The sequence below is a fragment of the Hyperolius riggenbachi genome, chromosome 11 (genome assembly GCF_040937935.1).
Source record: "Hyperolius riggenbachi isolate aHypRig1 chromosome 11, aHypRig1.pri, whole genome shotgun sequence".
Lineage (NCBI taxonomy): Eukaryota > Metazoa > Chordata > Amphibia > Anura > Hyperoliidae > Hyperolius > Hyperolius riggenbachi.
This window is the reverse complement of record NC_090656.1, coordinates 98256222-98271067: the sequence shown is the minus strand read 5'-3', so window position 1 is coordinate 98271067 and position 14846 is coordinate 98256222. Positions and strand designations below refer to the sequence as shown.

The 14846-nt window shown below is 39.1% G+C and overlaps 12 non-coding genes across 12 annotated transcripts; all 12 read right to left on the bottom strand.

The window, feature by feature from the left end:
- Positions 1-539: 539 nt before the first annotated feature.
- Positions 540-613, bottom strand: TRNAT-CGU (transfer RNA threonine (anticodon CGU)). The gene has a single exon. It is a non-coding gene; the product is annotated as a tRNA-Thr (tRNA).
- A 1316-nt stretch (positions 614-1929) lies between these two features.
- Positions 1930-2003, bottom strand: TRNAT-CGU (transfer RNA threonine (anticodon CGU)). Its single transcript has one exon. It is a non-coding gene; the product is annotated as a tRNA-Thr (tRNA).
- Positions 2004-2624: 621 nt separating this feature from the next.
- Positions 2625-2698, bottom strand: TRNAT-CGU (transfer RNA threonine (anticodon CGU)). The gene has a single exon. It is a non-coding gene; the product is annotated as a tRNA-Thr (tRNA).
- Positions 2699-6101: 3403 nt separating this feature from the next.
- On the bottom strand, positions 6102-6175 carry TRNAT-CGU (transfer RNA threonine (anticodon CGU)). Its single transcript has one exon. It is a non-coding gene; the product is annotated as a tRNA-Thr (tRNA).
- Positions 6176-6796: 621 nt separating this feature from the next.
- On the bottom strand, positions 6797-6870 carry TRNAT-CGU (transfer RNA threonine (anticodon CGU)). The gene has a single exon. It is a non-coding gene; the product is annotated as a tRNA-Thr (tRNA).
- Positions 6871-7491: 621 nt separating this feature from the next.
- TRNAT-CGU (transfer RNA threonine (anticodon CGU)) lies at positions 7492-7565 on the bottom strand. Its single transcript has one exon. It is a non-coding gene; the product is annotated as a tRNA-Thr (tRNA).
- A 1317-nt stretch (positions 7566-8882) lies between these two features.
- TRNAT-CGU (transfer RNA threonine (anticodon CGU)) lies at positions 8883-8956 on the bottom strand. Its single transcript has one exon. It is a non-coding gene; the product is annotated as a tRNA-Thr (tRNA).
- A 621-nt stretch (positions 8957-9577) lies between these two features.
- TRNAT-CGU (transfer RNA threonine (anticodon CGU)) lies at positions 9578-9651 on the bottom strand. The gene has a single exon. It is a non-coding gene; the product is annotated as a tRNA-Thr (tRNA).
- A 621-nt stretch (positions 9652-10272) lies between these two features.
- On the bottom strand, positions 10273-10346 carry TRNAT-CGU (transfer RNA threonine (anticodon CGU)). Its single transcript has one exon. It is a non-coding gene; the product is annotated as a tRNA-Thr (tRNA).
- A 1318-nt stretch (positions 10347-11664) lies between these two features.
- TRNAT-CGU (transfer RNA threonine (anticodon CGU)) lies at positions 11665-11738 on the bottom strand. The gene has a single exon. It is a non-coding gene; the product is annotated as a tRNA-Thr (tRNA).
- An 897-nt stretch (positions 11739-12635) lies between these two features.
- Positions 12636-12709, bottom strand: TRNAT-CGU (transfer RNA threonine (anticodon CGU)). The gene has a single exon. It is a non-coding gene; the product is annotated as a tRNA-Thr (tRNA).
- A 1318-nt stretch (positions 12710-14027) lies between these two features.
- TRNAT-CGU (transfer RNA threonine (anticodon CGU)) lies at positions 14028-14101 on the bottom strand. The gene has a single exon. It is a non-coding gene; the product is annotated as a tRNA-Thr (tRNA).
- Between the last annotated feature and the right edge of the window lie 745 nt (positions 14102-14846).

Genomic DNA, 14846 nt, shown 5'->3' with positions numbered 1-14846 from the left:
TTTTTTCAATAGTTTTTCAGGCCTACTTTTCCCTGCCTAAGAGTATACACATAGTCCACCTAAAAGGGAATGGAAAACTTTTAGGACAAAATTGTTGAAAAGAATGTTGTGCAACTTCCAAAATATGATAATGAAAGCTGTGGCAAAACCGATGAGTTTTGTGCCACAGAAGCCAGTCACTATTATATTTCATGTAGGTGCTGTGGCTTAGTAATTAAGTTTTATACAATGTTTCTTATTGTAGAAGCAGAAATTTTACTTGAAGAAGTCTTGGCTAGGCAAGTGCGGGTTAAGCTCCCATCCATGTTGAGTATAGCATCCCAAAAGACTTGTTAGTGACCTTTACCTATTGTCAGAGATGGAAGGTAGTACGTCAAACCAAACTGATAAGAAAATGTCTTTGTTCAGATGTGGTGGAAACAGTGGGCATAGCGAATGCAAGTTTCCTGTGAGCAAATATGGGTGAAGCTCAAAGATGTGATCCCGAAAATCTGGGATGTAAACAGCAGGCAATGACTTGGTGATAATAAGATGAGAAAAGGCACTGCTGAGAGTTGAACTCAGGATCTCCTGTTTACGAGACAGGCGCTTTAACCAACTAAGCCACAGCACCCATACGCTGATTAGCAGTTATTGGTTATTGTGGCACAGCACTCTTTTTTCTTTGCATTTGCATTCTCAGTTTTTTAACATTTTTTTTTTCAATAGTTTTTCAGGCCTACTTTTCCCTGCCTAAGAGTATACACATAGTCCACCTAAAAGGGAATGGAAAACTTTTAGGACAAAATTGTTGAAAAGAATGGTGTGCAACTTCCAAAATATGATAATGAAAGCTGTGGCAAAACCGATGAGTTTTGTGCCACAGAAGCCAGTCACTATTATATTTCATGTAGGTGCTGTGGCTTAGTAATTAAGTTTTATACAATGTTTCTTATTGTAGAAGCAGAAATTTTACTTGAAGAAGTCTTGGCTAGGCAAGTGTGGGTTAAGCTCCCATCCATGTTGAGTATAGCATCCCAAAAGACTTGTTAGTGACCTTTACCTATTGTCAGAGACGGAAGGTAGTACGTCAAACCAAACTGATAAGAAAATGTTTAGTTCAGATGTGGTGGAAACAGTGGGCATAGCGAATGCAAGTTTCCTGTGAGCAAATATGGGTGAAGCTCAAAGATGTGATCCGGAAAATCTGGGATGTAAACAGCAGGCAATGACTTGGTGATAATAAGATGAGCAAAGGCACTGCTGAGGGTTGAACTCAGGATCTCCTGTTTACAAGACAGGTGCTTTAACCAACTAAGCCACAGCACCCATACGCTGATTAGCAGTTATTGGTTATTGTGACACAGCACTCTTTTTTCTTTGCATTTGCATTCTCAGTTTTTTAACATTTTTTTTTCAATAGTTTTTCAGGCCTATTTTTCCCTGCCTAAGAGTATACACATAGTCCACCTAAAAGGGAATGGAAAACTTTTAGGACAAAATTGTTGAAAAGAATGTTGTGCAACTTCCAAATTATGATAATGAAAGCTGTGGCAAAACCGATGAGTTTTGTGCCACAGAAGCCAGTCACTATTAAATTTCATGTAGGTGCTGTGGCTTAGTAATTAAGTTTTATACAATGTTTCTTATTGTAGAAGCAGAAATTTTACTTGAAGAAGTCTTGGCTAGGCAAGTGCGGGTTAAGCTCCCATCCATGTTGAGTATAGCATCCCAAAAGACTTGTTAGTGACCTTTACCTATTGTCAGAGATGGAAGGTAGTACGTCAAACCAAACTGATAAGAAAATGTCTTTGTTCAGATGTGGTGGAAACAGTGGGCATAGCGAATGCAAGTTTCCTGTGAGCAAATATGGGTGAAGCTCAAAGATGTGATCCCGAAAATCTGGGATGTAAACAGCAGGCAATGACTTGGTGATAATAAGATGAGCAAAGGCACTGCTGAGAGTTGAACTCAGGATCTCCTGTTTACGAGACAGGCGCTTTAACCAACTAAGCCACAGCACCCATACGCTGATTAGCAGTTATTGGTTATTGTGGCACAGCACTCTTTTTTCTTTGCATTTGCATTCTCAGTTTTTTAACATTTTTTTTTCAATAGTTTTTCAGGCCTACTTTTCCCTGCCTAAGAGTATACACATAGTCCACCTAAAAGGGAATGGAAAACTTTTAGGACAAAATTGTTGAAAAGAATGTTGTGCAACTTCCAAAATATGATAATGAAAGCTGTGGCAAAACCGATGAGTTTTGTGCCACAGAAGCCAGTCACTATTACATTTCATGTAGGTGCTGTGGCTTAGTAATTAAGTTTTATACAATGTTTCTTCTTGTAGAAGCAGAAATTTTACTTGAAGAAGTCTTGGCTAGGCAAGTGCGGGTTAAGCTCCCATCCATGTTGAGTATAGCATCCCAAAAGACTTGTTAGTGACCTTTACCTATTGTCAGAGATGGAAGGTAGTACATCAAACCAAACTGATAAGAAAATGTCTTTGTTCAGATGTGGTGGAAACAGTGGGCATAGCGAATGCAAGTTTCCTGTGAGCAAATATGGGTGAAGCTCAAAGATGTGATCCCGAAAATCTGGGATGTAAACAGCAGGCAATGACTTGGTGATAATAAGATGAGCAAAGGCACTGCTGAGGGTTGAACTCAGGATCTCCTGTTTACGAGACAGGTGCTTTAACCAACTAAGCCACAGCACCCATACGCTGATTAGCAGTTATTGGTTATTGTGACACAGCACTCTTTTTTCTTTGCATTTGCATTCTCAGTTTTTTAACATTTTTTTTTCAATAGTTTTTCAGGCCTACTTTTCCCTGCCTAAGAGTATACACATAGTCCACCTAAAAGGGAATGGAAAACTTTTAGGACAAAATTGTTGAAAAGAATGTTGTGCAACTTCCAAATTATGATAATGAAAGCTGTGGCAAAACCGATGAGTTTTGTGCCACAGAAGCCAGTCACTATTATATTTCATGTAGGTGCTGTGGCTTAGTAATTAAGTTTTATACAATGTTTCTTCTTGTAGAAGCAGAAATTTTACTTGAAGAAGTCTTGGCTAGGCAAGTGCGGGTTAAGCTCCCATCCATGTTGAGTATAGCATCCCAAAAGACTTGTTAGTGACCTTTACCTATTGTCAGAGATGGAAGGTAGTACATCAAACCAAACTGATAAGAAAATGTCTTTGTTCAGATGTGGTGGAAACAGTGGGCATAGCGAATGCAAGTTTCCTGTGAGCAAATATGGGTGAAGCTCAAAGATGTGATCCCGAAAATCTGGGATGTAAACAGCAGGCAATGACTTGGTGATAATAAGATGAGCAAAGGCACTGCTGAGAGTTGAACTCAGGATCTCCTGTTTACAAGACAGGCGCTTTAACCAACTGAGCCACAGCACCCATACGCTGATTAGCAGTTATTGGTTATTGTGGCACAGCACTCTTTTTTCTTTGCATTTGCATTCTCAGTTTTTTAACATTTTTTTTTTCAATAGTTTTTCAGGCCTACTTTTCCCTGCCTAAGAGTATACACATAGTCCACCTAAAAGGGAATGGAAAACTTTTAGGACAAAATTGTTGAAAAGAATGTTGTGCAACTTCCAAATTATGATAATGAAAGCTGTGGCAAAACCGATGAGTTTTGTGCCACAGAAGCCAGTCACTATTACATTTCATGTAGGTGCTGTGGCTTAGTAATTAAGTTTTATACAATGTTTCTTCTTGTAGAAGCAGAAATTTTACTTGAAGAAGTCTTGGCTAGGCAAGTGCGGGTTAAGCTCCCATCCATGTTGAGTATAGCATCCCAAAAGACTTGTTAGTGACCTTTACCTATTGTCAGAGATGGAAGGTAGTACATCAAACCAAACTGATAAGAAAATGTCTTTGTTCAGATGTGGTGGAAACAGTGGGCATAGCGAATGCAAGTTTCCTGTGAGCAAATATGGGTGAAGCTCAAAGATGTGATCCCGAAAATCTGGGATGTAAACAGCAGGCAATGACTTGGTGATAATAAGATGAGCAAAGGCACTGCTGAGGGTTGAACTCAGGATCTCCTGTTTACAAGACAGGTGCTTTAACCAACTAAGCCACAGCACCCATACGCTGATTAGCAGTTATTGGTTATTGTGACACAGCACTCTTTTTTCTTTGCATTTGCATTCTCAGTTTTTTAACATTTTTTTTTCAATAGTTTTTCAGGCCTATTTTTCCCTGCCTAAGAGTATACACATAGTCCACCTAAAAGGGAATGGAAAACTTTTAGGACAAAATTGTTGAAAAGAATGTTGTGCAACTTCCAAATTATGATAATGAAAGCTGTGGCAAAACCGATGAGTTTTGTGCCACAGAAGCCAGTCACTATTAAATTTCATGTAGGTGCTGTGGCTTAGTAATTAAGTTTTATACAATGTTTCTTATTGTAGAAGCAGAAATTTTACTTGAAGAAGTCTTGGCTAGGCAAGTGCGGGTTAAGCTCCCATCCATGTTGAGTATAGCATCCCAAAAGACTTGTTAGTGACCTTTACCTATTGTCAGAGATGGAAGGTAGTACGTCAAACCAAACTGATAAGAAAATGTCTTTGTTCAGATGTGGTGGAAACAGTGGGCATAGCGAATGCAAGTTTCCTGTGAGCAAATATGGGTGAAGCTCAAAGATGTGATCCCGAAAATCTGGGATGTAAACAGCAGGCAATGACTTGGTGATAATAAGATGAGCAAAGGCACTGCTGAGAGTTGAACTCAGGATCTCCTGTTTACAAGACAGGCGCTTTAACCAACTGAGCCACAGCACCCATACGCTGATTAGCAGTTATTGGTTATTGTGGCACAGCACTCTTTTTTCTTTGCATTTGCATTCTCAGTTTTTTAACATTTTTTTTTTCAATAGTTTTTCAGGCCTACTTTTCCCTGCCTAAGAGTATACACATAGTCCACCTAAAAGGGAATGGAAAACTTTTAGGACAAAATTGTTGAAAAGAATGTTGTGCAACTTCCAAATTATGATAATGAAAGCTGTGGCAAAACCGATGAGTTTTGTGCCACAGAAGCCAGTCACTATTACATTTCATGTAGGTGCTGTGGCTTAGTAATTAAGTTTTATACAATGTTTCTTCTTGTAGAAGCAGAAATTTTACTTGAAGAAGTCTTGGCTAGGCAAGTGCGGGTTAAGCTCCCATCCATGTTGAGTATAGCATCCCAAAAGACTTGTTAGTGACCTTTACCTATTGTCAGAGATGGAAGGTAGTACATCAAACCAAACTGATAAGAAAATGTCTTTGTTCAGATGTGGTGGAAACAGTGGGCATAGCGAATGCAAGTTTCCTGTGAGCAAATATGGGTGAAGCTCAAAGATGTGATCCCGAAAATCTGGGATGTAAACAGCAGGCAATGACTTGGTGATAATAAGATGAGCAAAGGCACTGCTGAGGGTTGAACTCAGGATCTCCTGTTTACAAGACAGGTGCTTTAACCAACTAAGCCACAGCACCCATACGCTGATTAGCAGTTATTGGTTATTGTGACACAGCACTCTTTTTTCTTTGCATTTGCATTCTCAGTTTTTTAACATTTTTTTTTCAATAGTTTTTCAGGCCTATTTTTCCCTGCCTAAGAGTATACACATAGTCCACCTAAAAGGGAATGGAAAACTTTTAGGACAAAATTGTTGAAAAGAATGTTGTGCAACTTCCAAATTATGATAATGAAAGCTGTGGCAAAACCGATGAGTTTTGTGCCACAGAAGCCAGTCACTATTAAATTTCATGTAGGTGCTGTGGCTTAGTAATTAAGTTTTATACAATGTTTCTTATTGTAGAAGCAGAAATTTTACTTGAAGAAGTCTTGGCTAGGCAAGTGCGGGTTAAGCTCCCATCCATGTTGAGTATAGCATCCCAAAAGACTTGTTAGTGACCTTTACCTATTGTCAGAGATGGAAGGTAGTACGTCAAACCAAACTGATAAGAAAATGTCTTTGTTCAGATGTGGTGGAAACAGTGGGCATAGCGAATGCAAGTTTCCTGTGAGCAAATATGGGTGAAGCTCAAAGATGTGATCCCGAAAATCTGGGATGTAAACAGCAGGCAATGACTTGGTGATAATAAGATGAGCAAAGGCACTGCTGAGAGTTGAACTCAGGATCTCCTGTTTACGAGACAGGCGCTTTAACCAACTAAGCCACAGCACCCATACGCTGATTAGCAGTTATTGGTTATTGTGGCACAGCACTCTTTTTTCTTTGCATTTGCATTCTCAGTTTTTTAACATTTTTTTTTCAATAGTTTTTCAGGCCTACTTTTCCCTGCCTAAGAGTATACACATAGTCCACCTAAAAGGGAATGGAAAACTTTTAGGACAAAATTGTTGAAAAGAATGTTGTGCAACTTCCAAAATATGATAATGAAAGCTGTGGCAAAACCGATGAGTTTTGTGCCACAGAAGCCAGTCACTATTACATTTCATGTAGGTGCTGTGGCTTAGTAATTAAGTTTTATACAATGTTTCTTCTTGTAGAAGCAGAAATTTTACTTGAAGAAGTCTTGGCTAGGCAAGTGCGGGTTAAGCTCCCATCCATGTTGAGTATAGCATCCCAAAAGACTTGTTAGTGACCTTTACCTATTGTCAGAGATGGAAGGTAGTACATCAAACCAAACTGATAAGAAAATGTCTTTGTTCAGATGTGGTGGAAACAGTGGGCATAGCGAATGCAAGTTTCCTGTGAGCAAATATGGGTGAAGCTCAAAGATGTGATCCCGAAAATCTGGGATGTAAACAGCAGGCAATGACTTGGTGATAATAAGATGAGCAAAGGCACTGCTGAGGGTTGAACTCAGGATCTCCTGTTTACGAGACAGGTGCTTTAACCAACTAAGCCACAGCACCCATACGCTGATTAGCAGTTATTGGTTATTGTGACACAGCACTCTTTTTTCTTTGCATTTGCATTCTCAGTTTTTTAACATTTTTTTTTCAATAGTTTTTCAGGCCTACTTTTCCCTGCCTAAGAGTATACACATAGTCCACCTAAAAGGGAATGGAAAACTTTTAGGACAAAATTGTTGAAAAGAATGTTGTGCAACTTCCAAATTATGATAATGAAAGCTGTGGCAAAACCGATGAGTTTTGTGCCACAGAAGCCAGTCACTATTATATTTCATGTAGGTGCTGTGGCTTAGTAATTAAGTTTTATACAATGTTTCTTCTTGTAGAAGCAGAAATTTTACTTGAAGAAGTCTTGGCTAGGCAAGTGCGGGTTAAGCTCCCATCCATGTTGAGTATAGCATCCCAAAAGACTTGTTAGTGACCTTTACCTATTGTCAGAGATGGAAGGTAGTACATCAAACCAAACTGATAAGAAAATGTCTTTGTTCAGATGTGGTGGAAACAGTGGGCATAGCGAATGCAAGTTTCCTGTGAGCAAATATGGGTGAAGCTCAAAGATGTGATCCCGAAAATCTGGGATGTAAACAGCAGGCAATGACTTGGTGATAATAAGATGAGCAAAGGCACTGCTGAGAGTTGAACTCAGGATCTCCTGTTTACGAGACAGGCGCTTTAACCAACTAAGCCACAGCACCCATATGCTGATTAGCAGTTTTTGGTTATTGTGGCACAGCACTCTTTTTTCTTTGCATTTGCATTCTCAGTTTTTCAACATTTTTTTTTTCAATAGTTTTTCAGGCCTACTTTTCCCTGCCTAAGAGTATACACATAGTCCACCTAAAAGGGAATGGAAAACTTTTAGGACAAAATTGTTGAAAAGAATGTTGTGCAACTTCCAAATTATGATAATGAAAGCTGTGGCAAAACCGATGAGTTTTGTGCCACAGAAGCCAGTCACTATTACATTTCATGTAGGTGCTGTGGCTTAGTAATTAAGTTTTATACAATGTTTCTTCTTGTAGAAGCAGAAATTTTACTTGAAGAAGTCTTGGCTAGGCAAGTGCGGGTTAAGCTCCCATCCATGTTGAGTATAGCATCCCAAAAGACTTGTTAGTGACCTTTACCTATTGTCAGAGATGGAAGGTAGTACATCAAACCAAACTGATAAGAAAATGTCTTTGTTCAGATGTGGTGGAAACAGTGGGCATAGCGAATGCAAGTTTCCTGTGAGCAAATATGGGTGAAGCTCAAAGATGTGATCCCGAAAATCTGGGATGTAAACAGCAGGCAATGACTTGGTGATAATAAGATGAGCAAAGGCACTGCTGAGGGTTGAACTCAGGATCTCCTGTTTACAAGACAGGTGCTTTAACCAACTAAGCCACAGCACCCATACGCTGATTAGCAGTTATTGGTTATTGTGACACAGCACTCTTTTTTCTTTGCATTTGCATTCTCAGTTTTTTAACATTTTTTTTTCAATAGTTTTTCAGGCCTATTTTTCCCTGCCTAAGAGTATACACATAGTCCACCTAAAAGGGAATGGAAAACTTTTAGGACAAAATTGTTGAAAAGAATGTTGTGCAACTTCCAAATTATGATAATGAAAGCTGTGGCAAAACCGATGAGTTTTGTGCCACAGAAGCCAGTCACTATTAAATTTCATGTAGGTGCTGTGGCTTAGTAATTAAGTTTTATACAATGTTTCTTATTGTAGAAGCAGAAATTTTACTTGAAGAAGTCTTGGCTAGGCAAGTGCGGGTTAAGCTCCCATCCATGTTGAGTATAGCATCCCAAAAGACTTGTTAGTGACCTTTACCTATTGTCAGAGATGGAAGGTAGTACGTCAAACCAAACTGATAAGAAAATGTCTTTGTTCAGATGTGGTGGAAACAGTGGGCATAGCGAATGCAAGTTTCCTGTGAGCAAATATGGGTGAAGCTCAAAGATGTGATCCCGAAAATCTGGGATGTAAACAGCAGGCAATGACTTGGTGATAATAAGATGAGCAAAGGCACTGCTGAGAGTTGAACTCAGGATCTCCTGTTTACGAGACAGGCGCTTTAACCAACTAAGCCACAGCACCCATACGCTGATTAGCAGTTATTGGTTATTGTGGCACAGCACTCTTTTTTCTTTGCATTTGCATTCTCAGTTTTTTAACATTTTTTTTTCAATAGTTTTTCAGGCCTACTTTTCCCTGCCTAAGAGTATACACATAGTCCACCTAAAAGGGAATGGAAAACTTTTAGGACAAAATTGTTGAAAAGAATGTTGTGCAACTTCCAAAATATGATAATGAAAGCTGTGGCAAAACCGATGAGTTTTGTGCCACAGAAGCCAGTCACTATTACATTTCATGTAGGTGCTGTGGCTTAGTAATTAAGTTTTATACAATGTTTCTTCTTGTAGAAGCAGAAATTTTACTTGAAGAAGTCTTGGCTAGGCAAGTGCGGGTTAAGCTCCCATCCATGTTGAGTATAGCATCCCAAAAGACTTGTTAGTGACCTTTACCTATTGTCAGAGATGGAAGGTAGTACATCAAACCAAACTGATAAGAAAATGTCTTTGTTCAGATGTGGTGGAAACAGTGGGCATAGCGAATGCAAGTTTCCTGTGAGCAAATATGGGTGAAGCTCAAAGATGTGATCCCGAAAATCTGGGATGTAAACAGCAGGCAATGACTTGGTGATAATAAGATGAGCAAAGGCACTGCTGAGGGTTGAACTCAGGATCTCCTGTTTACGAGACAGGTGCTTTAACCAACTAAGCCACAGCACCCATACGCTGATTAGCAGTTATTGGTTATTGTGACACAGCACTCTTTTTTCTTTGCATTTGCATTCTCAGTTTTTTAACATTTTTTTTTCAATAGTTTTTCAGGCCTACTTTTCCCTGCCTAAGAGTATACACATAGTCCACCTAAAAGGGAATGGAAAACTTTTAGGACAAAATTGTTGAAAAGAATGTTGTGCAACTTCCAAATTATGATAATGAAAGCTGTGGCAAAACCGATGAGTTTTGTGCCACAGAAGCCAGTCACTATTATATTTCATGTAGGTGCTGTGGCTTAGTAATTAAGTTTTATACAATGTTTCTTCTTGTAGAAGCAGAAATTTTACTTGAAGAAGTCTTGGCTAGGCAAGTGCGGGTTAAGCTCCCATCCATGTTGAGTATAGCATCCCAAAAGACTTGTTAGTGACCTTTACCTATTGTCAGAGATGGAAGGTAGTACATCAAACCAAACTGATAAGAAAATGTCTTTGTTCAGATGTGGTGGAAACAGTGGGCATAGCGAATGCAAGTTTCCTGTGAGCAAATATGGGTGAAGCTCAAAGATGTGATCCCGAAAATCTGGGATGTAAACAGCAGGCAATGACTTGGTGATAATAAGATGAGCAAAGGCACTGCTGAGAGTTGAACTCAGGATCTCCTGTTTACGAGACAGGCGCTTTAACCAACTAAGCCACAGCACCCATATGCTGATTAGCAGTTTTTGGTTATTGTGGCACAGCACTCTTTTTTCTTTGCATTTGCATTCTCAGTTTTTTAACATTTTTTTTTTCAATAGTTTTTCAGGCCTACTTTTCCCTGCCTAAGAGTATACACATAGTCCACCTAAAAGGGAATGGAAAACTTTTAGGACAAAATTGTTGAAAAGAATGTTGTGCAACTTCCAAAATATGATAATGAAAGCTGTGGCAAAACCGATGAGTTTTGTGCCACAGAAGCCAGTCACTATTATATTTCATGTAGGTGCTGTGGCTTAGTAATTAAGTTTTATACAATGTTTCTTCTTGTAGAAGCAGAAATTTTACTTGAAGAAGTCTTGGCTAGGCAAGTGCGGGTTAAGCTCCCATCCATGTTGAGTATAGCATCCCAAAAGACTTGTTAGTGACCTTTACCTATTGTCAGAGATGGAAGGTAGTACATCAAACCAAACTGATAAGAAAATGTCTTTGTTCAGATGTGGTGGAAACAGTGGGCATAGCGAATGCAAGTTTCCTGTGAGCAAATATGGGTGAAGCTCAAAGATGTGATCCCGAAAATCTGGGATGTAAACAGCAGGCAATGACTTGGTGATAATAAGATGAGCAAAGGCACTGCTGAGAGTTGAACTCAGGATCTCCTGTTCACAAGACAGGCGCTTTAACCAACTGAGCCACAGCACCCATACGCTGATTAGCAGTTATTGGTTATTGTGGCACAGCACTCTTTTTTCTTTGCATTTGCATTCTCAGTTTTTTAACATTTTTTTTTTCAATAGTTTTTCAGGCCTACTTTTCCCTGCCTAAGAGTATACACATAGTCCACCTAAAAGGGAATGGAAAACTTTTAGGACAAAATTGTTGAAAAGAATGTTGTGCAACTTCCAAATTATGATAATGAAAGCTGTGGCAAAACCGATGAGTTTTGTGCCACAGAAGCCAGTCACTATTACATTTCATGTAGGTGCTGTGGCTTAGTAATTAAGTTTTATACAATGTTTCTTCTTGTAGAAGCAGAAATTTTACTTGAAGAAGTCTTGGCTAGGCAAGTGCGGGTTAAGCTCCCATCCATGTTGAGTATAGCATCCCAAAAGACTTGTTAGTGACCTTTACCTATTGTCAGAGATGGAAGGTAGTACATCAAACCAAACTGATAAGAAAATGTCTTTGTTCAGATGTGGTGGAAACAGTGGGCATAGCGAATGCAAGTTTCCTGTGAGCAAATATGGGTGAAGCTCAAAGATGTGATCCCGAAAATCTGGGATGTAAACAGCAGGCAATGACTTGGTGATAATAAGATGAGCAAAGGCACTGCTGAGGGTTGAACTCAGGATCTCCTGTTTACGAGACAGGTGCTTTAACCAACTAAGCCACAGCACCCATATGCTGATTAGCAGTTATTGGTTATTGTGACACAGCACTCTTTTTTCTTTGCATTTGCATTCTCAGTTTTTTAACATTTTTTTTTCAATAGTTTTTCAGGCCTACTTTTCCCTGCCTAAGAGTATACACATAGTCCACCTAAAAGGGAATGGAAAACTTTTAGGACAAAATTGTTGAAAAGAATGTTGTAGATGAGAAAAGGCACTGCTGAGAGTTGAACTCAGGATCTCCTGTTTACAAGACAGGTGCTTTAACCAACTAAGCCACAGCACCCATACGCTGATTAGCAGTTATTGGTTATTGTGACACAGCACTCTGTTTTCTTTGCATTTGCATTCTCAGTTTTTTAACATTTTTTTTTCAATAGTTTTTCAGGCCTACTTTTCCCTGCCTAAGAGTATACACATAGTCCACCTAAAAGGGAATGGAAAACTTTTAGGACAAAATTGTTGAAAAGAATGTTGTGCAACTTCCAAATTATGATAATGAAAGCTGTGGCAAAACCGATGAGTTTTGTGCCACAGAAGCCAGTCACTATTATATTTCATGTAGGTGCTGTGGCTTAGTAATTAAGTTTTATACAATGTTTCTTCTTGTAGAAGCAGAAATTTTACTTGAAGAAGTCTTGGCTAGGCAAGTGCGGGTTAAGCTCCCATCCATGTTGAGTATAGCATCCCAAAAGACTTGTTAGTGACCTTTACCTATTGTCAGAGATGGAAGGTAGTACGTCAAACCAAACTGATAAGAAAATGTCTTTGTTCAGATGTGGTGGAAACAGTGGGCATAGCGAATGCAAGTTTCCTGTGAGCAAATATGGGTGAAGCTCAAAGATGTGATCCCGAAAATCTGGGATGTAAACAGCAGGCAATGACTTGGTGATAATAAGATGAGCAAAGGCACTGCTGAGAGTTGAACTCAGGATCTCCTGTTTACGAGACAGGCGCTTTAACCAACTAAGCCACAGCACCCATATGCTGATTAGCAGTTTTTGGTTATTGTGGCACAGCACTCTTTTTTCTTTGCATTTGCATTCTCAGTTTTTTAACATTTTTTTTTTCAATAGTTTTTCAGGCCTACTTTTCCCTGCCTAAGAGTATACACATAGTCCACCTAAAAGGGAATGGAAAACTTTTAGGACAAAATTGTTGAAAAGAATGTTGTGCAACTTCCAAAATATGATAATGAAAGCTGTGGCAAAACCGATGAGTTTTGTGCCACAGAAGCCAGTCACTATTATATTTCATGTAGGTGCTGTGGCTTAGTAATTAAGTTTTATACAATGTTTCTTCTTGTAGAAGCAGAAATTTTACTTGAAGAAGTCTTGGCTAGGCAAGTGCGGGTTAAGCTCCCATCCATGTTGAGTATAGCATCCCAAAAGACTTGTTAGTGACCTTTACCTATTGTCAGAGATGGAAGGTAGTACATCAAACCAAACTGATAAGAAAATGTCTTTGTTCAGATGTGGTGGAAACAGTGGGCATAGCGAATGCAAGTTTCCTGTGAGCAAATATGGGTGAAGCTCAAAGATGTGATCCCGAAAATCTGGGATGTAAACAGCAGGCAATGACTTGGTGATAATAAGATGAGCAAAGGCACTGCTGAGAGTTGAACTCAGGATCTCCTGTTCACAAGACAGGCGCTTTAACCAACTGAGCCACAGCACCCATACGCTGATTAGCAGTTATTGGTTATTGTGGCACAGCACTCTTTTTTCTTTGCATTTGCATTCTCAGTTTTTTAACATTTTTTTTTTCAATAGTTTTTCAGGCCTACTTTTCCCTGCCTAAGAGTATACACATAGTCCACCTAAAAGGGAATGGAAAACTTTTAGGACAAAATTGTTGAAAAGAATGTTGTGCAACTTCCAAATTATGATAATGAAAGCTGTGGCAAAACCGATGAGTTTTGTGCCACAGAAGCCAGTCACTATTACATTTCATGTAGGTGCTGTGGCTTAGTAATTAAGTTTTATACAATGTTTCTTCTTGTAGAAGCAGAAATTTTACTTGAAGAAGTCTTGGCTAGGCAAGTGCGGGTTAAGCTCCCATCCATGTTGAGTATAGCATCCCAAAAGACTTGTTAGTGACCTTTACCTATTGTCAGAGATGGAAGGTAGTACATCAAACCAAACTGATAAGAAAATGTCTTTGTTCAGATGTGGTGGAAACAGTGGGCATAGCGAATGCAAGTTTCCTGTGAGCAAATATGGGTGAAGCTCAAAGATGTGATCCCGAAAATCTGGGATGTAAACAGCAGGCAATGACTTGGTGATAATAAGATGAGCAAAGGCACTGCTGAGGGTTGAACTCAGGATCTCCTGTTTACGAGACAGGTGCTTTAACCAACTAAGCCACAGCACCCATATGCTGATTAGCAGTTATTGGTTATTGTGACACAGCACTCTTTTTTCTTTGCATTTGCATTCTCAGTTTTTTAACATTTTTTTTTCAATAGTTTTTCAGGCCTACTTTTCCCTGCCTAAGAGTATACACATAGTCCACCTAAAAGGGAATGGAAAACTTTTAGGACAAAATTGTTGAAAAGAATGTTGTAGATGAGAAAAGGCACTGCTGAGAGTTGAACTCAGGATCTCCTGTTTACAAGACAGGTGCTTTAACCAACTAAGCCACAGCACCCATACGCTGATTAGCAGTTATTGGTTATTGTGACACAGCACTCTGTTTTCTTTGCATTTGCATTCTCAGTTTTTTAACATTTTTTTTTCAATAGTTTTTCAGGCCTACTTTTCCCTGCCTAAGAGTATACACATAGTCCACCTAAAAGGGAATGGAAAACTTTTAGGACAAAATTGTTGAAAAGAATGTTGTGCAACTTCCAAATTATGATAATGAAAGCTGTGGCAAAACCGATGAGTTTTGTGCCACAGAAGCCAGTCACTATTATATTTCATGTAGGTGCTGTGGCTTAGTAATTAAGTTTTATACAATGTTTCTTCTTGTAGAAGCAGAAATTTTACTTGAAGAAGTCTTGGCTAGGCAAGTGCGGGTTAAGCTCCCATCCATGTTGAGTATAGCATCCCAAAAGACTTGTTAGTGACCTTTACCTATTGTCAGAGATGGAAGGTAGTACGTCAAACCAAACTGA